This window comes from Salmo salar, unplaced genomic scaffold (genome assembly GCF_965601325.2).
Source record: "Salmo salar unplaced genomic scaffold, fSalSal1 ptg000588l, whole genome shotgun sequence".
NCBI lineage: Eukaryota > Metazoa > Chordata > Actinopteri > Salmoniformes > Salmonidae > Salmo > Salmo salar.
Window position 1 is genome coordinate 890,001 of NW_027675428.1, and position 23,637 is coordinate 913,637.

Below are 23,637 nucleotides of genomic sequence, written 5' to 3' on the forward strand. Positions count from 1 at the left end.
GCACGTGTTCAAATTTCCAAAATTAGGCATTTTTGAAAATAACTATTCTCTGTTAATACTACAGTACCTACTGCACATGTCAAAGAGCACTGTTTCCTCCCGGTTTCAAACTGAGGACCTTTCACGTGTAAAGCTAACGTGATAACCACTACACTACAGAAACTGCTGCTTGATTTTTCTGCAAGGAGTAAACCGAATTTTTAAAATATTCATGGCACGTATTCGAATTTCCAAAATAAAGAATTCATGAAAATTTCTGTTACCACTATGGTACTTCAGAATGTGTCAATGAGCGTTGTTTCCGCCCGGTGTCGAACCAGGGACCTTTCGCGTGTGAAGCAAACGTGATAACCACTACACCACAGAAACTACTGCTACAATTACCTGCAAGGAGTAAACCGAATTTTAAAAATATTCATGGCACGTATTGGAATTTCCAAAATAAGAGAATAATGAAATTCTTTGTTAACACTATGGTACTTCTTGAATGTGTCGATGAGAGTTGTTTCCGCCTGGTTTCGAACCAGGGACCTTTCGAGTGTGAACAAACGTGATAACCACTACACTACAGAAACTGCTGCTACATTTAGCTGCGAGGAGTAAACCGAATTTTACAGATATTCATGGCACGTATTCGAATTTCCAAAATACAGAATTCATGAAAATAACAATTCTTTGTTGAAAGTACAGTACCTACTGCACGTGTCAAAGAGCTCTGTTTCCGCACGGCTTTCGAACCGAGGACCTTTCGCGTATTAAGCGAACTTGATAACCGCTACACTACAGAAACTGCTTCAACAATTATCTGCAAGGAGTAAACCGAATTTTACAGATATTCATGGCACGTGTTCAAATTTCCAAAATTAGGCATTTATGAAAATAACTATCCTCTGTTAATAGTACAGTACCTACTGCACATGTCAAAGAGCACTGTTTCCTCCCGGTTTCAAACTGAGGACCTTTCACGTGTAAAGCGAACGTGATTTTATTTTTTATTTTTTTTTATTTTTTTATTATCAAAAATGTTTGTTTACAATATTTACAGTACAATCTACTGTTTACAGTACAATCCACAGAGAACAATACAGAAGACACTAGACTAACAGAGGCAGGTGAACAATTCACCCCCTATCAAATTATCAACAAAGAAAATATCAAAACAGTGCTTTCAAAAATTATAAGTGATACCTCCACTCTCCTCTCGTGAAATTAACCCACTCCCTTCAACAAAAGACTCATCAAAATGTTCCATCCCATAATTAAACAACATATCTATGTGTTTACTGAACAGTGCTATAAAGATACTCCACACCTGAACCCTCTTTCTGTCAAAAGAAACATAATTCCTCCTACAAAAAATAGCATACCTCACAAAACTCAAAACCATATTCAACAAACACACATTAGCACCCTCACATTTACCAGACACTCCAAATAACAAAAGTTCCTCCCACGCATACTTTTTCACGAAATCTCCCCCCCAGTTTCTACATAACATTTCCTTAACTTTACAAAAAAAAATATTTTAAATCCTCACATTCTAGAAACAAATGCATAAGAGTTTCCGGGAAACGTCCACATACGTCGCATTCCCTTTCTATCTCACAATTCATTTTCTTTAGCACCACCTTTGTAAATATTCTATTATGTCTTAGTTTGAAATCATTATTTTCACACTCCTTACTATTATATTTTACATTTAAATTTCCCCATATCTTTTTTTCATCCAATTCCGGAAAAACTACTTTCCAAAATTTCTCAGCAGCCGGCCTTCTACACACTTTTCCTACCATTATTCTATACAATCTTTTCACTGGTATACTAGATAAATGTACTTTCTTCTTACTGCTACCAATGAACAAATTAGGAAATACAAATAAATCTTCTCTTTCAACTTCACTATTTATTAAATCAACCCATGCTCTTGGTATACTATTCTTTATCTTGTCATACATATTATTCACTGTTCCCCTTCCCACCTCTTCATCCCATTCATTGATTATGTCAAAAATAGCTTCCCCAGGTAAAAACCCTGGAATTACCTCATATGTATAATCTTTTATTTGCCGTAGACCTGCACTCATAAATACTTTATTATACAAAACTTTTTCTTTGTTCTTGATTTTCTCATTCAGAAATATAGGTTGATTCATAATCAGGTCAATATGTCCACATTCATAATATACATTAGGCAACAACTCTGCCCATGCATTTAGCACCTCTTTATAAAAATCTGGTACCTTTTCAAACATTGCCCTTTTAAGCCCCATCAATAAACCATTATCCTCACAACCACCACTCTCCTCTAAGTAGACTCTAAAGAAGTGTTTCCAGCCATAATCTTCACTGTCATACAAATATTTCTTTACTGTTTTTATCCTAATAGCTTTTCTTTTGACATCTAAATCTACAAGTTTTAAACCTCCATCCACATAGTCAGCAATCAATGTTTTCTGAGATATTCTCACTCCTTTACCATCCCATATAAAATTTGACACCACATTATTCAATTCATTTAGGACCCACTCCGGCATGTCCAGGACTCCCAAAACATACACAAATTTGGATAATACCAAAGCATTTGCAACAATTACTTTCCCTTGTAACTTTAGTTTTCTATTTTTCCAGAAATTCAACGTTAGCTTGACTTTATTAAGGATCCCAGTCCAAGTTATATCTTTTGCCTCTTTCTCCTTTACACCAATGTTTACTCCCAGCACTTTAATAAAATCCTTTGCGCTCTTGAATGGAATCTCACACCCGTTTACATTGATATCCCCAACAAACATTATTTCAGTCTTCTCTATATTAACTTTAGCACCCGATGCCTTGCCATATATATCTATGATCCCCATAATGCTTCCAATAGTTTCTATATCCTTCACAGTACAAGTAGTGTCATCAGCGTACTGATGTACAACACTGACACCACCACCTGGGATTCCAACACCCCTTACTTCTTTATTACTATTTATCAATGTAGCTAACGGTTCTGTAGAAACACTGTACAGCAGAGCTGACAAAGGACAGCCCTGCCTTACTGACCTCTCCACAGGGAAAGTATCTGTTAACACTCCGTTACATTTAACACAACTTTTAGCCCCACTATACAACAGGTTGATCCAAGATACAAACTTTGGCCCAAACCCAAACCTCTCCAAAGTCTGTAATAAAAAGCTGTGCTCCACTCTATCGAAAGCTTTGTTAAAGTCCAAACTTAAAACTATACCACCTTCATTTTTCATTTGATTAACAACATCCCTAATTGTACAAATTACATCTGCAATATCTCTTCCAGGTATGCCGTAGGCTTGTGTTGATTCAATAATACTCCCAATCACCTTTTTCATCCTATTCGCTAACACTTTAGTCAGTATCTTATAATCCGAATTTAGAAGGCTAATAGGCCTATAATTTTCTAACTTTAATCTACTGCCCCTATTTTTGAATAAGATCGTTAACATTCCAGTTGACATAGACTCAGGGATTTCCTTATTCTCTTCCATATAATGAAACACCCTCACTAAAATGGGTGCCAAAATATCTACAAAGACTTTATAGAACTCATTTGTTAAACCATCCAAACCCGGACTTTTATTACCTTGCGTGCTAACAATTGCTTCCTTGATTTCCATAATCGAAATCTCTTCATCACACATCATTCTATCTGCCTGCGATACTTTGGCACTAATTGTATCCAACACTTTTACAACACACACTTTATCTACATCATTCTTTTTGTAAAGATTTCTGTAAAAGGTTTCAACTGTCTCTAAGATCCCAACAAAATCGTTTACCTTTACACCTCTTTCATCTTCCAACTCTACAATGTAACTCTTAGTTTGTTTTCTTTTTTCCAGACCCAAAAAAAAGGATGTACATTTCTCTCCCTCCAAAGCGTACTGTGCCCTGCTCCTAACAATAGCACCCAAACATTTATTTTTTTCATAACGACCCAGCTCTGCATGGATTTTCAAATAATTCACAACATCATAGTCTGGATCCGTATCAGCCTTTTCAAGTTCATGCAACATCCTATTCCTAAGCATTATTTCTTTCTGCTTATCTAAACGGTTATGATTTTTTGCGTACCTAATACTCCTATTTTTTACTTTTACTTTCACTTCCTCCCACCATAAACACACATTCTCTTTTAACAGTACATTAGACATTTCATCATTAATACATTCAACAATTTCATTTCTATATCCTTCCTCCTTTAACAGACTGGCATTTAAACACCAGACACCTCCCCCTCTCCTCTCCACACCAAAACCCATTTGAAATGACATTACTGCATGATCACTATATGCTGTAAAGGTATATGACACCTTCTTAACATTCTGCACCAATTCTTGTTTTGCTAGACATAAATCAATTCTGCTTTGTTTTAATTCCTTTAGAACCACCTGCCTTCTAGAGAATACTCTTCTGTTTGGATTTTCAGCCCTCCATATATCTACTAGATTCTCCTCATTCATAAGTTTCCATAATGCATTTCTAGAAGAGTCATATCTGAATTTAGCACAACTAGAGGCATCCATTCTACTACACCTCACATTAAAATCTCCTATCAGTATACAGTTTTCTGAGCACAGTGTTTTTAATTTGTGAAACATTTCTCTCCTTTCAGATTCAATGTTTGAAGCATAAACATTAATTAAACGAAAAACTACATTTTGAACTTCAAATTCAATTACAATAAGTCTGCCATCATTGTCAGCATATATTTCTTTTACATTTTGCACCACATCATTTTTTATCAAAATTGCCACACCACATGTTTTATCCCCTCCATGACTACAAAAAATTAAATCTGACCATTTACTCTTAATCTCCTGCATTTTGGAGTCTGTCCAATTGGTCTCTTGAAAACACAACATGTCTGCCTTAACAGACACTAATACCTGCTCAAATTTGCTCATGTTTCTCAAACTGTTACCATTTAGGGATGCGACTGTAATCATTATGAATGTGTGCAGAAGTATAATCAGAGCCAAACAAGTCCTTAAAAATCCTACTTTTTCTTTTTTCCAAAACCCATCATCTCCCTGGTTTTCGACAATGACCTCTTATTTTTTACAAACAACTGAAGATCCTCACTATCTATTTCATCATCCGTCTCTTTATTTGGATTTTTGGGGGGATCGGCGGGGAAGCCTTTTGAAAAGTGCGCTTTAACAGTGCCCGTGACTTCAGTGGACCCAGCCCACTCTTTGGTGTAATTTTTACACAGGCTTAAAGCTGGCTCAGGCACCTGAGAAGCACCTTGCACCATCTCTACCTGTGTATGTCTTTCACCCATCATGTGCTGCTGTTCCACCTTGTCAGCAGCAGAGACTAAAACGGCGTCTCGTGCTTTGCCAGGAGACATTACAGGCTCTTCAAGCTTATCTGCCACTGTCTCTGGAGTCACACTCTCCATGTCACTCTCATCCTCCCTCTCCATAGGCACACTCCCCTCTTCCTCAGACGTGAGGTCCATTGTTTGCAAAAGTAAGTGTATTCTCCCTTATTACAGCTACATCTAACTTTAGGTCTGTCACACATTTTGCACACATTTCCTATGTTCCGACATTCTCTGGCATAATGCCCTTGTTCACTACATTTGTGGCATGTGAATTCCGGACATTCCTTAAGTATGTGCCCCGGCTGAATACATAATCTACATACCTTCACTTGATTGTCGTGGATTACACGAAAATATTCAAATCCCTCGACAGTGTTAAATTTAGTAGAATATGGCAAGGATTGCACATTGTCTGTAAACTTTACCTTGCAAAATCTTGTCCCATCTACAATGTCCGTTCCTGGCCACATCCTCCTCTTGATTGGCGTGGTCGCCTTCACCTTCCAGCCTTTTAGTTTCTCTTCTATCTCCTCATCCGTAATGTATGCGGGCAAGTTCAAAAAGGACACCACCAGCTCATCGTTCCCTAGTTCTTTAGCCATGATTTGACAGTTCTTTATCTTTAGCCCGTCTATTAGTCTTTCTTTTCCATTTACATGAGACATTGTTACTTCATACTTATTCCCGTCTTTCATTCGACATCCCAGTATTGTTCCGCAAACTTCCTTTATTCCTCTCAGCAATTCCATCGTTGTTATTTTCCCTTCTCCACTTATTTCCACGTTCACCGTCAGTTCCTTCTCATATGTTCTTTTTTTCAGTTCTTCGTTTAACATTCTGATTTCACTGTTGTCCTTTCTCGTCGTCGTTTGTATTCTTGATGTCGAAGCCATGTTGTCCGTCCGGTTATTTTAATAAGCAATATCCCCCAAACAGCTCACGCTGATGGGGGACAATAGCAAAAACGTTTCACAGAAACTTCACTACAGTCACTCACAAACTTTCAAACTTATAAGTCAACTAGACCTCCAAAAAAAACGATATTCTCTCTCAAGCACTCAGACACCTGCTTCTCTTCCACTTCCTGAAACTCCAAAAAGGGGCGTGTGAAGCGAACGTGATAACCACTACACTACAGAAACTACTGCTACATTTAGCTGCAAGGAGTAAACCGAATTTTACAGATATTCATGGCACGTATTCGAATTTCCAAAATACAGAATTCATGAAAATAACAATTCTTTGTAGAAAGTACAGTACCTACTGCACTTGTCAAAGAGCTCTGTTTCCGCCCGGTTTCGAACCGAGGACCTTTCGCGTGTTAAGCGAACGTGATAACCGCTACACTACAGAAACTGCTTCAACAATTATCTGCAAGGAGTAAACTGAATTTTACAGATATTCATGGCACGTGTTGAAATTTCCAAATTTAGGCATTTATAAAAATAACTATTCTCTTTTAAAAGTAATGTACCTACTGCACGTGTCAAAGAGCACTGTTTCCGCCCGGTTTCGAACCGAGGACCTTTCGCGTGTAAAGCGAACGTGATAACCACTACACTACAGAAACTGCTGCTTGATTTTCCTGGAAGAAGTAAACCGAATTTTACAGATATTCATGGGCACGTATTCGAATTTCCAAAATACAGAATTTATGAAAATAACAATTCTTTGTTGAAAGTACAGTACCTACTGCACGTGTCAAAGAGCTCTGTTTCCGCCCGGTTTCGAATCGAGGACCTTTCGCGTGTTAAGCGAACGTGATAACCACTACACTACAGAAACTTCTTCAACAATTATCTGCAAGGAGTAAACCGAATTTTACAGATATTCATGGCACGTGTTCAAATTTCCAAAATTAGGCATTTATGAAAATAACTATTGTCTGTTAATAGTACAGTACCTACTGCACATGTCAAAGAGCACTGTTTCCTCCCGGTTTCAAACTGAGGACCTTTCACGTGTGAAGCGAACGTGATAACCACTACATTACAGAAACTGCTGCTACATTTAGCTGCAAGGAGTAAACCGAATTTTACAGATATTCATGGCACGTATTCGAATTTCCAAAATACAGAATTCATGAAAATAACAATTATTTGTTGAAAGTACAGTACCTACTGCACTTGTCAAAGAGCTCTGCTTCCGCCCGGTTTCGAACCGAGGACCTTTCGCGTGTTAAGCGAACATGATAACCGCTACACTACAGAAACTGCTTCAACAATTATCTGCAAGGAGTAAACCGAATTTTACAGATATTCATGGCACGTGTTGAAATTTCCAAATTTAGGCATTTATGAAAATAACTATTCTCTTTTAAAAGTACTGTACCTACTGCACGTGTCAAAGAGCACTGTTTCCGCCCGGTTTCGAACCGAGTACCTTTCGCGTGTAAAGCGAACGTGATAACCACTACACTACAGAAACTGCTGCTTGATTTTCCTGCAAGAAGTAAACCGAATTTTACAGATATTCAGGGCACGTATTCAAATTTCCAAAATACAGAATTTATGAAAACAACAATTCTTTGTTGAAAGTACAGTACCTACTGCACGTATCAAAGAGCTCTGTTTCCGCTCAGTTTCGAACCGAGGACCTTTCGTGTGTTAAGCGAACGTGATAACCACTACACTACAGAAACTTCTTCAACAATTATCTGCAAGGAGTAAACCGAATTTGACAGATATTCATGGCACGTGTTAAAATTTCCAAATTTAGGCATTTATGAAAATAACGATTCTCTTTTAAAAGTACTGTACGTGTCAAAGAGCACTGCTTCCGCCCGGTTTCGAACCGAGGACCTTTCGCGTGTAAAGCGAAAGTGATAACCACTACACTACAGAAACTGCTGCTTGGTTTTCCTGCAAGAAGTAAACCGAATTTTACAGATATTCAGGGCACGTATTCGAATTTCCAAAATACAGAATTTATGAAAATAACAATTCTTTGTTGAAAGTACAGTACCTACTGCACGTGTCAAAGAGCTCTGTTTCCGCCCGGTTTCGAACCGAGGACCTTTCGCGTGTTAAGCGAACGTGATAACCGCTACACTACAGAAACTGCTTCAACAATTATCTGCAAGGAGTAAACCGAATTTTACAGATATTTATGGCACGTGTTGAAATTTCCAAATTTAGGCATTTATGAAAATAACTATTCTCTTTTAAAAGTACTGTACCTACTACACGTGTCAAAGAGCACTGTTTCCGCCCGGTTTCGAACCGAGTACCTTTCGCGTGTAAAGCGAACGTGATAACCACTACACTACAGAAACTGCTGCTTGATTTTCCTGCAAGAAGTAAACCGAATTTTACAGATATTCAGGGCACGTATTCAAATTTCCAAAATACAGAATTTATGAAAACAACAATTCTTTGTTGAAAGTACAGTACCTACTGCACGTATCAAAGAGCTCTGTTTCCGCTCAGTTTCGAACCGAGGACCTTTCGTGTGTTAAGCGAACGTGATAACCACTACACTACAGAAACTTCTTCAACAATTATCTGCAAGGAGTAAACCGAATTTGACAGATATTCATGGCACGTGTTAAAATTTCCAAATTTAGGCATTTATGAAAATAACTATTCTCTTTTAAAAGTACTGTACGTGTCAAAGAGCACTGCTTCCGCCCGGTTTCGAACCGAGGACCTTTCGCGTGTAAAGCGAAAGTGATAACCACTACACTACAGAAACTGCTGCTTCGTTTTCCTGCAAGAAGTAAACCGAATTTTACAGATATTCAGGGAACGTATTCGAATTTCCAAAATACAGAATTTATGAAAATAACAATTCTTTGTTGAAAGTACAGTACCTACTGCACGTGTCAAAGAGCTCTGTTTCCGCCCAGTTTCGAACCGAGGACCTTTCGCGTGTTAAGCGAACGTGATAACCACTACCCTCAGAAACTTCTTCAACAATTATCTGCAAGGAGTAAACCGAATTTGACAGATATTCATGGCACGTGTTAAAATTTCCAAATTTAGGCATTTATGAAAATAACTATTCTCTTTTAAAAGCACTGTACGTGTCAAAGAACACTGTTTCCGCCCGGTTTCGAACCGAGGACCTTTCGCGTGTAAAGCGAAAGTGATAACCACTACACTACAGAAACTGCTGCTTGGTTTTCCTGCAAGAAGTAAACCGAATTTTACAGATATTCATGGCACGTGTTCAAATTTCCAAAATTAGGCATTTATGAAAATAACTATTGTCTGTTAATAGTACAGTACCTACTGCACATGTCAAAGAGCACTGTTTCCTCCCGGTTTCAAACTGAGGACCTTTCACGTGTAAAGCGAACGTGATAACCACTACATTACAGAAAATGCTGCTACATTTAGCTGCAAGGAGTAAACCGAATTTTACAGATATTCATGGCACGTATTCGAATTTCCAAAATACAGAATTCATGAAAATAACAATTCTTTGTTGAAAGTACAGTACCTACTGCACTTGTCAAAGAGCTCTATTTCCACCCGGTTTCGAACCGAGGACCTTTCGCGTGTTAAGCGAACGTGATTTTATTTTTATTATTATTTTTTTTTTTTTATTATCAAAAATGTTTGTTTACAATATTTACAGTACAATCTACTGTTTACAGTACAATCCACAGAGAACAATACAGAAGACACTAGACTAACAGAGGCAGGTGAACAATTCACCCCCTATCAAATTATCAACAAAGAAAATATCAAAACAGTGCTTTCAAAAATTATAAGTGATACCTCCACTCTCCTCTCGTGAAATTAACCCACTCCCTTCAACAAAAGACTCATCAAAATGTTCCATCCCATAATTAAACAACATATCTATGTGTTTACTGAACAGTGCTATAAAGATACTCCACACCTGAACCCTCTTTCTGTCAAAAGAAACATAATTCCTCCTACAAAAAATAGCATACCTCACAAAACTCAAAACCATATTCAACAAACACACATTAGCACCCTCACATTTACCAGACACTCCAAATAACAAAAGTTCCTCCCACGCATACTTTTTCACGAAATCTCCCCCCCAGTTTCTACATAACATTTCCTTAACTTTACAAAAAAAATATTTTAAATCCTCACATTCTATAAACAAATGCATAAGAGTTTCCGGGAAACGTCCACATACGTCGCATTCCCTTTCTATCTCACAATTAATTTTCTTTAGCACCACCTTTGTAAATATTCTATTATGTCTTAGTTTGAAATCATTATTTTCACACTCCTTACTATTATATTTTACATTTAAATTTCCCCATATCTTTTTTTCATCCAATTCCGGAAAAACTACTTTCCAAAATTTCTCAGCAGCCGGCCTTCTACACACTTTTCCTACCATTATTCTATACAATCTTTTCACTGGTATACTAGATAAATGTACTTTCTTCTTACTGCTACCAATGAACAAATTAGGAAATACAAATAAATCTTCTCTTTCAACTTCACTATTTATTAAATCAACCCATGCTCTTGGTATACTATTCTTTATCTTGTCATACATATTATTCACTGTTCCCCTTCCCACCTCTTCATCCCATTCATTGATTATGTCAAAAATAGCTTCCCCAGGTAAAAACCCTGGAATTACCTCATATGTATAATCTTTTATTTGCCGTAGACCTGCACTCATAAATACTTTATTATACAAAACTTTTTCTTTGTTCTTGATTTTCTCATTCAGAAATATAGGTTGATTCATAATCAGGTCAATATGTCCACATTCATAATATACATTAGGCAACAACTCTGCCCATGCATTTAGCACCTCTTTATAAAAATCTGGTACCTTTTCAAACATTGCCCTTTTAAGCCCCATCAATAAACCATTATCCTCACAACCACCACTCTCCTCTAAGTAGACTCTAAAGAAGTGTTTCCAGCCATAATCTTCACTGTCATACAAATATTTCTTTACTGTTTTTATCCTAATAGCTTTTCTTTTGACATCTAAATCTACAAGTTTTAAACCTCCATCCACATAGTCAGCAATCAATGTTTTCTGAGATATTCTCACTCCTTTACCATCCCATATAAAATTTGACACCACATTATTCAATTCATTTAGGACCCACTCCGGCATGTCCAGGACTCCCAAAACATACACAAATTTGGATAATACCAAAGCATTTGCAACAATTACTTTCCCTTGTAACTTTAGTTTTCTATTTTTCCAGAAATTCAACGTTAGCTTGACTTTATTAAGGATCCCAGTCCAAGTTATATCTTTTGCCTCTTTCTCCTTTACACCAATGTTTACTCCCAGCACTTTAATAAAATCCTTTGCGCTCTTGAATGGAATCTCACACCCGTTTACATTGATATCCCCAACAAACATTATTTCAGTCTTCTCTATATTAACTTTAGCACCCGATGCCTTGCCATATATATCTATGATCCCCATAATGCTTCCAATACTTTCTATATCCTTCACAGTACAAGTAGTGTCATCAGCGTACTGATGTACAACACTGACACCACCACCTGGGATTCCAACACCCCTTACTTCTTTATTACTATTTATCAATGTAGCTAACGGTTCTGTAGAAACACTGTACAGCAGAGCTGACAAAGGACAGCCCTGCCTTACTGACCTCTCCACAGGGAAAGTATCTGTTAACACTCCGTTACATTTAACACAACTTTTAGCCCCACTATACAACAGGTTGATCCAAGATACAAACTTTGGCCCAAACCCAAACCTCTCCAAAGTCTGTAATAAAAAGCTGTGCTCCACTCTATCGAAAGCTTTGTTAAAGTCCAAACTTAAAACTATACCACCTTCATTTTTCATTTGATTAACAACATCCCTAATTGTACAAATTACATCTGCAATATCTCTTCCAGGTATGCCGTAGGCTTGTGTTGATTCAATAATACTCCCAATCACCTTTTTCATCCTATTCGCTAACACTTTAGTCAGTATCTTATAATCCGAATTTAGAAGGCTAATAGGCCTATAATTTTCTAACTTTAATCTACTGCCCCTATTTTTGAATAAGATCGTTAACATTCCAGTTGACATAGACTCAGGGATTTCCTTATTCTCTTCCATATAATGAAACACCCTCACTAAAATGGGTGCCAAAATATCTACAAAGACTTTATAGAACTCATTTGTTAAACCATCCAAACCCGGACTTTTATTACCTTGCGTGCTAACAATTGCTTCCTTGATTTCCATAATCGAAATCTCTTCATCACACATCATTCTATCTGCCTGCGATACTTTGGCACTAATTGTATCCAACACTTTTACAACACACACTTTATCTACATCATTCTTTTTGTAAAGATTTCTGTAAAAGGTTTCAACTGTCTCTAAGATCCCAACAAAATCGTTTACCTTTACACCTCTTTCATCTTCCAACTCTACAATGTAACTCTTAGTTTGTTTTCTTTTTTCCAGACCCAAAAAAAGGATGTACATTTCTCTCCCTCCAAAGCGTACTGTGCCCTGCTCCTAACAATAGCACCCAAACATTTATTTTTTTCATAACGACCCAGCTCTGCATGGATTTTCAAATAATTCACAACATCATAGTCTGGATCCGTATCAGCCTTTTCAAGTTCATGCAACATCCTATTCCTAAGCATTATTTCTTTCTGCTTATCTAAACGGTTATGATTTTTTGCGTACCTAATACTCCTATTTTTTACTTTTACTTTCACTTCCTCCCACCATAAACACACATTCTCTTTTAACAGTACATTAGACATTTCATCATTAATACATTCAACAATTTCATTTCTATATCCTTCCTCCTTTAACAGACTGGCATTTAAACACCAGACACCTCCCCCTCTCCTCTCCACACCAAAACCCATTTGAAATGACATTACTGCATGATCACTATATGCTGTAAAGGTATATGACACCTTCTTAACATTCTGCACCAATTCTTGTTTTGCTAGACATAAATCAATTCTGCTTTGTTTTAATTCCTTTAGAACCACCTGCCTTCTAGAGAATACTCTTCTGTTTGGATTTTCAGCCCTCCATATATCTACTAGATTCTCCTCATTCATAAGTTTCCATAATGCATTTCTAGAAGAGTCATATCTGAATTTAGCACAACTAGAGGCATCCATTCTACTACACCTCACATTAAAATCTCCTATCAGTATACAGTTTTCTGAGCACAGTGTTTTTAATTTGTGAAACATTTCTCTCCTTTCAGATTCAATGTTTGAAGCATAAACATTAATTAAACGAAAAACTACATTTTGAACTTCAAATTCAATTACAATAAGTCTGCCATCATTGTCAGCATATATTTCTTTTACATTTTGCACCACATCATTTTTTATCAAAATAGCCACACCACATGTTTTATCCCCTCCATGACTACAAAAAATTAAATCTGACCATTTACTCTTAATCTCCTGCATTTTGGAGTCTGTCCAATTGGTCTCTTGAAAACACAACATGTCTGCCTTAACAGACACTAATACCTGCTCAAATTTGCTCATGTTTCTCAAACTGTTACCATTTAGGGATGCGACTGTAATCATTATGAATGTGTGCAGAAGTATAATCAGAGCCAAACAAGTCCTTAAAAATCCTACTTTTTATTTTTTCCAAAACCCATCATCTCCCTGGTTTTCGACAATGACCTCTTATTTTTTACAAACAACTGAAGATCCTCACTATCTATTTCATCATCCGTCTCTTTATTTGGATTTTTGGGGGGAGCGGCGGGGAAGCCTTTTGAAAAGTGCGCTTTAACAGTGCCCGTGACTTCAGTGGACCCAGCCCACTCTTTGGTGTAATTTTTACACAGGCTTAAAGCTGGCTCAGGCACCTGAGAAGCACCTTGCACCATCTCTACCTGTGTATGTCTTTCACCCATCATGTGCTGCTGTTCCACCTTGTCAGCAGCAGAGACTAAAACGGCGTCTCGTGCTTTGCCAGGAGACATTACAGGCTCTTCAAGCTTATCTGCCACTGTCTCTGGAGTCACACTCTCCATGTCACTCTCATCCTCCCTCTCCATAGGCACAATCCCCTCTTCCTCAGACGTGAGGTCCATTGTTTGCAAAAGTAAGTGATTTTCTCCCTTATTACAGCTACATCTAACTTTAGGTCTGTCACACATTTTGCACACATTTCCTATGTTCCGACATTCTCTGGCATAATGCCCTTGTTCACTACATTTGTGGCATGTGAATTCCGGACATTCCTTAAGTATGTGCCCCGGCTGAATACATAATCTACATACCTTCACTTGATTGTCGTGGATTACACGAAAATATTCAAATCCCTCGACAGTGTTAAATTTTGTAGAATATGGCAAGGATTGCACATTGTCTGTAAACTTTACCTTGCAAAATCTTGTCCCATCTACAATGTCCGTTCCTGGCCACATCCTCCTCTTGATTGGCGTGGTCGCCTTCACCTTCCAGCCTTTTAGTTTCTCTTCTACCTCCTCATCCGTAATGTATGCGGGCAAGTTCAAAAAGGACACCACCAGCTCATCGTTCCCTAGTTCTTTAGCCATGATTTGACAGTTCTTTATCTTTAGCCCGTCTATTAGTCTTTCTTTTCCATTTACATGAGACATTGTTACTTCATACTTATTCCCGTCTTTCATTCGACATCCCAGTATTGTTCCGCAAACTTCCTTTATTCCTCTCAGCAATTCCATCGTTGATATTTTCCCTTCTCCACTTATTTCCACGTTCACCGTCAGTTCCTTCTCATATGTTCTTTTTTTCAGTTCTTCGTTTAACATTCTGATTTCACTGTTGTCCTTTCTCGTCGTCGTTTGTATTCTTGATGTCGAAGCCATGTTGTCCGTCCGGTTATTTTAAGCAATATCCCCCAAACAGCTCACGCTGATGGGGGATAATAACAAAAACAAACTTTCAAACGTATGTCAAATAAACCCCCCCAAAAAACGATATTCTCTCTCAAGTACATACACCTGCTGCTCATCCACTTCCTGAACATCCAAAAAGGGGCGTGTGAAGCGTACGTGATAACCACTACACTACAGAAACTGCTGCTTGATTTTTCGGCAAGGAGTAAACCGAATTTTACTGATTCATTGCATGTATTCGAATTTCAAAAATAAGGCATTTATGAAAATAACTATTCTCTGTATAAATACGGTACTCATTCCATGTGTCAATGAATTCTGTTAGGGTCAGGGGGTTAGGGGTTATGATAAATTCTGTTTTTTTGGGGGGTTTTCACCTTGGGTATGAGTGTCTAGGGGTTAGAGTTAGGTATATGAGCTCCAAGAGTTAGGGTTAGATAAGGGGTTAAGATTAGGATGGGGAATTAGGGTTAGTCATGAGGATCTAGGGATTGGGGTGGGGGATTAGGATTTTAGTTACTGGGGGTTAGGTATAAGGGTCTAGGGGTTAGGATAGGGAATCAGGATTTGGGAACTAGGAGTTAAGTGTTCAGATCTAGGGGTTAAAGTAGGGTATAGGGACTGGGATTTAGGATTTCGGGACTAGGGGTTAGGGTTGAGTATTAGGGTCTAGGGGCTAAGTTTAGGTATAGGAACTGGGATTGGGAACTAGGGGTTAGATTCGGGATCCAAGGAAAAAATAAGGGAAAAGGAGAGGACCAAATAGGGGAACCGCCCAACAGACAAATAAAAATAACAATAATAATATTAAACCAAACACAAATCCACAGTAGACAAATCAACGCTGACTGTAAAAATAAGTGCTTTCAACTCAAAATAAGGGCTATAAAAGTATACAAGAAATGAGGTAAAACCATAAAGCCACACTAACGAATAAAAAAAAATAATATCAATAAAATAAGTGCCATCATTCATGGGAAGTGCTTGAAAAACATAAGAATGAATTCATAAATTAAATAACAAACATTTATCATGAGCGGCTCTCCCACGGCCCCCCACCCGTTCCTAGCCCCTAAAAAAGATACTAATTTAACCTCACCGGAGATGGCGCCTCCCATCAGGTAGATAAACAAAAGTTTAATATTTTTCATTCAAGCCCTTAGGATCTATTGTTTGGAGGCACCCAATCCAAGTTCTGTCCATCCCCTGTCTGTGTCCTGGACCAGCTCCCATTTGTCTCCAGACCAAAAATACTCTAATTTTCCACTGCATGTAAGCCAACATGCAAATACAATACAGTACTCTTATTACCTTTAGCCATATGGTATACATGTTGTTTGAGTCTGACCTGTAGTGCATTCTTTGTTTCTCCTATATAAATCTTTTGGCACAATTTGCACTTAATTCCATAAATTAAGTTTACAGTGGACAATTCAATTCTGTCTTACAAGGAACCCCAAACCCGAGACGGCATTAACAATGTATTTGGGTCTCCCCAAATATTTATCCAAGTTTAGGTACATCTTTCGTCTGGAAGGCGGAGTGGACTAACATGTCCCCGAGGTTTTTTTTTTTTTTCGATAGGCTGAGATTACTCTACAATCTACCAGCCCATCCACAGCTTGTTGAGCTTCCCGGAAGTTAGACCTCAAGGTCCTACTAAATCCACCCAAGCTCCCAGAGTATGTAGTAACAGATGGTATCAAATTGTGTGTTTCTGCTGTTTTATTGTAACCCCCTTCCCTTCCAAATAATTGGCCTACCTCTGCTTTTATCCCCCTAAGGAAACGTTTGAAATATCCCCGTGGCCCCAAGGCTCTAAAAAGAATGGTTGCCTCCTCCACGTGCTCACATAATGTACAAATTCTATTAAACCGGATCAGCTGAGATTTAATTATCCCTCTAAAGGTATGTTTTGGATGATAACTTGCCTTATGTAGCAGAGCATGCCTATCTGTCTGCTTGAAGAAGACTTTAGTGGCCAATGATTTAGTTAACCCCTCAGAAAATACAAAGAACCTGAGTGTCCAAAAACTAGTTTTTCCCTTTGTATATTGTGGGATGTTGTAATGGCAGGATGTGTATTGAGGGTTTCTAAAAAGAAAAACACTCAAAGTCCTTCATAGAACTCACCCAGATACCAAAGATGTCATCCAAATACCTGAGATATAAAAAAGGAAGGGTCTTGCACTTAGGAAACACTGTCTCTTCCCAAAAACACATAAGTTGGCAAAGGCTGGAGCAAACTTCTTACCCATGGCAGTGCCATGGATCTGAAGATAAAACGTATCATTAAAATCATCCCTTAAGACTCAACTTCAACAGATCTAAGGGATCTGTAAACGGTACAAAAGGAATGTCAGTATCATAATTAAAATGATCCAACAATTTCAGCCTCCTATGATATGTGTGTAGGTCCCTACGAAGCTCCATCCGGTCTAAAATTCCGGGAGTGGGGATAAAAGACAATCCCCGTTCCAATACATTTCTTTCTATCTCAGAAAGCATATATGAGTGTGAGAGATTAGTAATATTTGAATGTGGAGCTGTATTGGAGCACTGTTCTCCCCTTACATGTTTAAATTATCCAACCAAAAGTTTAAGATGGTATTTCCTGTTTCAGGTGTGCAGTGTACTGGGTCACGTGGCAATGTGTGAAACCTAAGTTTACTAATCTCAGGTAAATAAGTACATTGCTCTAGGATCCTTCGATTAAGTTGATCCAAGAGTGACTGTTGCTGTTTTTCCAGTCTGAGTAGTTAATAATGGGCACATAGAGTGTAGCATTAGGAAATTTACTTTCTGCCACTTTCAGCAGTTGTTGTAGTTGCTTCCAGGAGGTCAACGCCAGCTGTTTCAACAGGCAGTTGTTTAGCCCTCCTGATAACACCACCTTCTCCACTGTTGGATGTTGTTCTAGTTTTTCTACTACTCCTTTTAGATGGTGGAACGTAGCGCCAGGGAAGCTATCTGCTTGCACTCTAGAATCGGTAAACCCAGGTATCCGTGAAATATTAGTCTCCAATTATAACAATTGGTTTTCTAATTGTAAGTTCCCAATCCAAAATGTTCCTGGTAGAATTTGGGTGCCTAACTGTTTCAAGGCAGGTGGATATAGGCCTCCTGACAGGTAAATTAATCACCGGGGTAGAAAAGGAAACCCCCGTGTAGGCCTCAGCTGGTATAAATTCCACTGTTTTACTCTGACCTGAACCAAGAGGGGAAGTCCCCGAAGGGAGTAGCAGCCGGGGAACTGGAGCGGCGGCAACGTGGGGCCCTCCTGGGGGCTCAGACAAGGACGTATTCAGGAAAAGTTCCGTTTTGTCGTCACTTATCATTTCTCCCCCCCCCCTCTCGGGTCCCAAGGGCAGCCGCACATGGGTCCCGCTCCCCTCCAACTCCGGGTTCCTCCTGGCCAGAGTCAGAAGCAATAGTATTACTACATTGTAGGACAACATTACTGTATAAAGACCTCTTAGGACTATGAAGAAGAGCAGGCCTCACCTGTGTTTGTTTCCAAATATCCACCCCCCCTGAGACCAACTCTGTGGTTAATGGATCTCCAGCAAGAGCTTGGGGTCTAGGGGAATGTGTTTCAGCCGTAACCAAAATAGTTTCCCCCCCCGGGGGACCAAATCCAGCTCTAGAGCTGATAGACTTGGAGACCTCCTAGGGGGGCTCCTCTTAGGTCTGTTTTTAAACCCACCCTTAACTAACCCACTGGCCGGACTGCTGTTTCCCACTCCCACCACATTACTGGGAGCTGGAGACAGGACACCCGACAAGAGCAGGAAAAGCCTCCATGGTCAATTGGCCTGGACCTACCACCTCACTAGCACTTGCCTTTGGAAGCATAGCCTGTAACGTTGCCACTGATGATTGGGTAAACTTACGTCTATATCTTGCCCTTGCCCAAGCAACAGCTCGATCAAAGGAATTAATATCAAATCTCCCCACCTCCTATAACCCTGCTGCCAGAACTGAATCATAATGGTCCACTAAGATGCACATAGTGTCCATCCAGTGGTCCGTTTTCTGCTTAACCAGCTCCAAAACGGTGGGATTGGGTAAGGAAGGTTTGATAAAGGCTAAGTCTCACAACCTGCTTCATCATGCCAGGCGGGAAAGACCTTTTCATTTGCAATTCTGCTAGAATTTCTGCATGGTGAATGGCTTGTAATAATTTGAAGTACTGCTTAGTCAGTTTAAGATCAAGAGGTTTTAGGGCCATCTGAGCCAATCCAAACTTAGTGAGTATATTCCCCCCAGGGCTATCGGCTGCACCAAAGGCTCAAACCAATTTTCTCCTGGGAAGCGTCATTTTCTCCTACCATTTAAAAAAAAGAGTTTTAATCCACAATATTATACCAACTGAATCTCCACCGCCCCACAGTCGTTCTGGAGTCAAAAACAAAAAAAGGGGGGAGAGAAATTAGAAATTTAAAAGAAAATCACAACATTTTCATAAAAGACAACATAAACAATTAAAATCATGAAAGTCCCTTAATATTGTCCTACCAAAGAATTATTTGGTGATGGTTCACTAACCAGAACAGTTTGTCCAGTGCATCAGCAATATTCAGGGGTAAGAAAAAAAAATCCTTCACCTTAGTCTTTTTCCAGGCATCTTGTTCTCATTGGAGCTTCTTTGAGTGAGTTTTATAATCCAAGATGCCTTCATATGTTAGATTCCATGGTGTTGTTGCATTCAAATAGTCAGTGAACCAAAAAAAGGGGTTTCAAACAATTTCAAATCCTTCAATCCAAAAAAGGAATTAAAACAGTTTAAGAACCCATTAAGGGAACTTTCAGAAATTTAAAACAAGGAACAACCAAAAGACCTGACGTTTCAGCCTGATAGCTTTCTTCAGAGGTAATGAGTAGTCACTAACACCTGTGTTAATATGGGGAGCTGAGAGGGCGGCTCCATACCTCCCAGAACATGACTATTGCTCAGTCCTCCGTCAATCTTCCCATTCTCCTCCAATCCACAGTCCCGATAGGGGTTGGTGTTCAATCATTATGTGCTGCTCAACAAACCAGTTAATGAGTAGTCAATGACACCTGTGTTAATCTGGATAATTAAAGGGGCGGAACCATCCTTCCCAAACCATGTCAATTACTTAGTCCTCCATCAGTCCGCTCATTCTCCTCCAACAGTCCCAATTGGGTTTGGTGTTCAATTGTTGTGAACTACTCAACAAACAAATTAAAACAACGAACACACTAAAACAATCAAGTCTAAGAAGTCTTTTAAAACCCAAATACTGTATAAAATGCCAGGCACGGGCTAGGTTAGGTTTGGGGATAACAGATGAATCTGATATGCACTGGCAACTTTTTTAAATAAATGGTAAAACCATGGTATAAAATACCTTAATTACTAAAAAAAGAAAAGGGGGGGGGGGGAGGAATAATAAAAAGAGGACCCGGATCATAATATAAAATATAAACCCTGGGTTAACAACCAGGGATACAATCCAAAGGAATAAAAGCCAGGAGGTCAAAATAATAGACCAGAAATTAGGGTTGGGTATGAGAGTCTAGGGGTGGAGTTAGGTATGTTGGCTCCAAGTGTTAGGGTTAGATAAGGGGGTATGAGGGTTAGATAAGGGGGTATGAGGGTTGGGGTTGGATACGGGGGTATAAGGGTTAGGGTTATGATAAATTCCGTTTGTGGTTTTTCACCTTGCATTGCACTGGCCTATTGTGGTCTCTTATTGTTTCCAGTCTGGTGTTTATTGGGAGGGTTGTGTGTGTGAATATGTGAAATGTATGAATAGTTTCCCTACTTATATTTTGCCATTTAATCCAAGTGGAGCCAGAGATCTAAGGTTGGCTATCCACTTGGATTCTGTGGCCTTTCTCTGGGCTATGGTCCAGGTAGAGTGTCACGGTTGTCGTAGGGTAGAGTGGACCAAAACACAGCAGGAATATGTGCACTCATCTTCTTTTATTAAATGGACAAAGAAGGTAAACCAAAACAAACACATACACAACGACGAATAACAGGCCGGTAAGGCACAAAGCTATACACAGCACAATCTCCCACAAAAAACCCATGAAAACTAACTCCTACTTATAGGACCTTCAATCAGAAGCAACGATAACCAGCTGCTTCCAATTGAAGGTCCAACCCCAGTAAACTAAACATAGAAATAGACTAGACTAGACAGAACATAGAAATACACTAACATAGAACAGTGCCCAAAAACCCTGGAATACATAAATCAAACACCCCTCTACATAGACACACACCCCGAACCACATAAACCAAATACCCCCTGTCACGTCCTGACCAAACTACAATATCAAATAACCCCTATACTGGTCAGGACGTGACATAGAGACAGTCTCTAGCCCAGTGATGTTGAGGTGTATAATATGGTGTGTTTGGAAGTGTGTAACTAAATGTCTGGACAGTTTATTATTGGTAATTGTATATAGATGTTGTTTGAGACGTGTTAAAATTGTCGATCCAGTTTCCCCCACATAGATTTTTTTGCATAATGCACAGGTGATTGCATAAACTGTTAGTGCTGTTTATGTTCATCAGTTGTGTGATTTGGCTACCGGTGTGTGCGTATGGGTTGTGTATGTTTGTCAGTTGTCTGTAGTAGTGGCTTTCAGTGGGTACTGGGGGAGAGGGCCTGTTTGAAAATGTTGCATTGACTAGGAGATCCTTCAGATTGGGGTTCCTCCTGTATGCTGAAATGGGTCGGAATGGTTGTAGTGGGGGGAAGGTATGTTGTGTGTTTAGAAAATGCGCTTTTCAGTCTTGAGTGTATGCGTTGGTTTATGTGGGAATAGGTGCTGATGATTGGTAGCCTCTTGGGTTCCGGCCCCATACCCAATGTGGGAATAGGGTTTCTAGGGAAAGTCTGGAGGTTAGGATTAGGGTTGTGGTTAGGGTTGGGGTTGGGGTTGTGGTTAGGGTTAAGAGAAAATTGCCCTTCAGGAGGACCAAATACACGGGCACATGTTCTCTAATTCTATTTCTCCTATTGATACATCATAATCCTACAGGAAATTGGGAGATGTTATGGTTTGTACCTGGAAAAAGAACAGATAAGAGGAACATTTTCCTCTAAGAGGATAAACACCCAAACACCCACTACCCAAACAATACATACTTTCTAATTCCCAGGCTCCTCAGAATACATCTTTACGAAGCCAGGGTTATAATTTAAAGTACCGATTTAAGATTGTCAGTGTCAAGGTTAAAATTAGGCTCTCATACTTTTGTTTCAGGCCTGTGGGATTCCTGATATCCACTTTTTGAGTCCCAGGGGGTTAGGCTTAGGGTTAAGATTAGATTTGAGGCTTGAGTTCAACTTAGGGTTGGTATCGGGGTCAAGGTTCAGGGATTGAGTTGGGGTCAAGGTTCAGGGATTACGGTTGGGTTCAAGGTTCAGGGATTAGGGTTGGGTTAAGGTTCAGGGATTAGGGTTGGGTTGGGTTTGGGGTTAGGTTTCTAGTTTTGAGTCGGTTGATCCACTTCCATCTCTGACACGTGGAAGCCGAAGGGGGGCAAAGGGAATGGGTGCACTCCACAGCATTGACGCGCTGGCCAGAGGGGTCTGGGCGCACCCGGCCAAAGTTGTAGACCCCATGGTTGCCCACTTGTAGAAGTGCCCTGGGTTGCGTTGGTTGGGCTTAGAACCGTCCGTCCGTCGGGTTAAGGGATGGTTAAGGTTAGGGTTAAGGTTAGGGTAGGGGTTAGAGTGGTTAAGGTTAGGGTTAAGGTTAGGGTTAAGGTTAGGGTTAAGGTTAGGGTTAAGGTTAGGGTTAGGGTTAGGGTTAGGGTAAGGATAAGGGTTAAGGTTAGGGTTAGTTAAGGTGAGTCTTCAAGGTCTGTTTGTCCACGGAAGTGGAAAGCATAGTTCAACCTAGGAGTTACTCCCCATCTGATCCTTCTTTTTTTCTCCACGTTGTCTATGTATTTACTTCCGTGTCCGTCTGTCTTTTTGTCCTGGATGTTTTCAATCATTGGTATAATTAAGAGTTATTCCCTTCCAGGATCCTCACTCCCAATCAACCCATGTCTAGTCAAATCCAGCTGGTCTGTTTTGGGTATACTCGGTGTAGGATCAGGCAAAGGCCCTCGAGTTGCGTACCTTATGTAGGTCCGGCCCTCAGTTGGTTGCCATGTGTCCCTGTCGAGTGGTAAGTCATTGAACTTCCAATGGTTTGAGCAGACAAAAACCCAAAGGGCAAGCCCTCTTTACGGTTGTCATGCATCCGCCCTTGGAGTTCCGTCCAGCGTCCTTGTAGATACATGATAGGTTAAGGATCAGGCAAAACCCCATAGTCGCGTACTGTATGAGGGTCCGGTTTCTCGGATTGGTTGCCATGTTTCCATACCAGCCATGTCAGTCTGTCATACTTGTGAGTTTCAGCAGACAAAGAAACCCTCAAGGAGGAAACCTCCCAGTTGTAGTGCATCCGCCCCAATTGTAGTCCTGGGTCATCCGGTGGT

The 23,637-nt window shown here is 39.5% G+C and overlaps 9 non-coding genes across 9 annotated transcripts; all 9 read right to left on the reverse strand.

The window, feature by feature from the left end:
- Positions 1-296: 296 nt before the first annotated feature.
- trnav-cac (transfer RNA valine (anticodon CAC)) lies at positions 297-369 on the reverse strand. Its single transcript has one exon. It is a non-coding gene; the product is annotated as a tRNA-Val (tRNA).
- Positions 370-6,633: 6,264 nt separating this feature from the next.
- Positions 6,634-6,706, reverse strand: trnav-aac (transfer RNA valine (anticodon AAC)). The gene has a single exon. It is a non-coding gene; the product is annotated as a tRNA-Val (tRNA).
- A 141-nt stretch (positions 6,707-6,847) lies between these two features.
- On the reverse strand, positions 6,848-6,920 carry trnav-uac (transfer RNA valine (anticodon UAC)). The gene has a single exon. It is a non-coding gene; the product is annotated as a tRNA-Val (tRNA).
- Positions 6,921-7,704: 784 nt separating this feature from the next.
- Positions 7,705-7,777, reverse strand: trnav-uac (transfer RNA valine (anticodon UAC)). Its single transcript has one exon. It is a non-coding gene; the product is annotated as a tRNA-Val (tRNA).
- Positions 7,778-8,123: 346 nt separating this feature from the next.
- On the reverse strand, positions 8,124-8,196 carry trnav-aac (transfer RNA valine (anticodon AAC)). The gene has a single exon. It is a non-coding gene; the product is annotated as a tRNA-Val (tRNA).
- A 141-nt stretch (positions 8,197-8,337) lies between these two features.
- trnav-aac (transfer RNA valine (anticodon AAC)) lies at positions 8,338-8,410 on the reverse strand. Its single transcript has one exon. It is a non-coding gene; the product is annotated as a tRNA-Val (tRNA).
- A 141-nt stretch (positions 8,411-8,551) lies between these two features.
- Positions 8,552-8,624, reverse strand: trnav-uac (transfer RNA valine (anticodon UAC)). The gene has a single exon. It is a non-coding gene; the product is annotated as a tRNA-Val (tRNA).
- A 346-nt stretch (positions 8,625-8,970) lies between these two features.
- On the reverse strand, positions 8,971-9,043 carry trnav-uac (transfer RNA valine (anticodon UAC)). The gene has a single exon. It is a non-coding gene; the product is annotated as a tRNA-Val (tRNA).
- Positions 9,044-9,388: 345 nt separating this feature from the next.
- Positions 9,389-9,461, reverse strand: trnav-uac (transfer RNA valine (anticodon UAC)). Its single transcript has one exon. It is a non-coding gene; the product is annotated as a tRNA-Val (tRNA).
- Between the last annotated feature and the right edge of the window lie 14,176 nt (positions 9,462-23,637).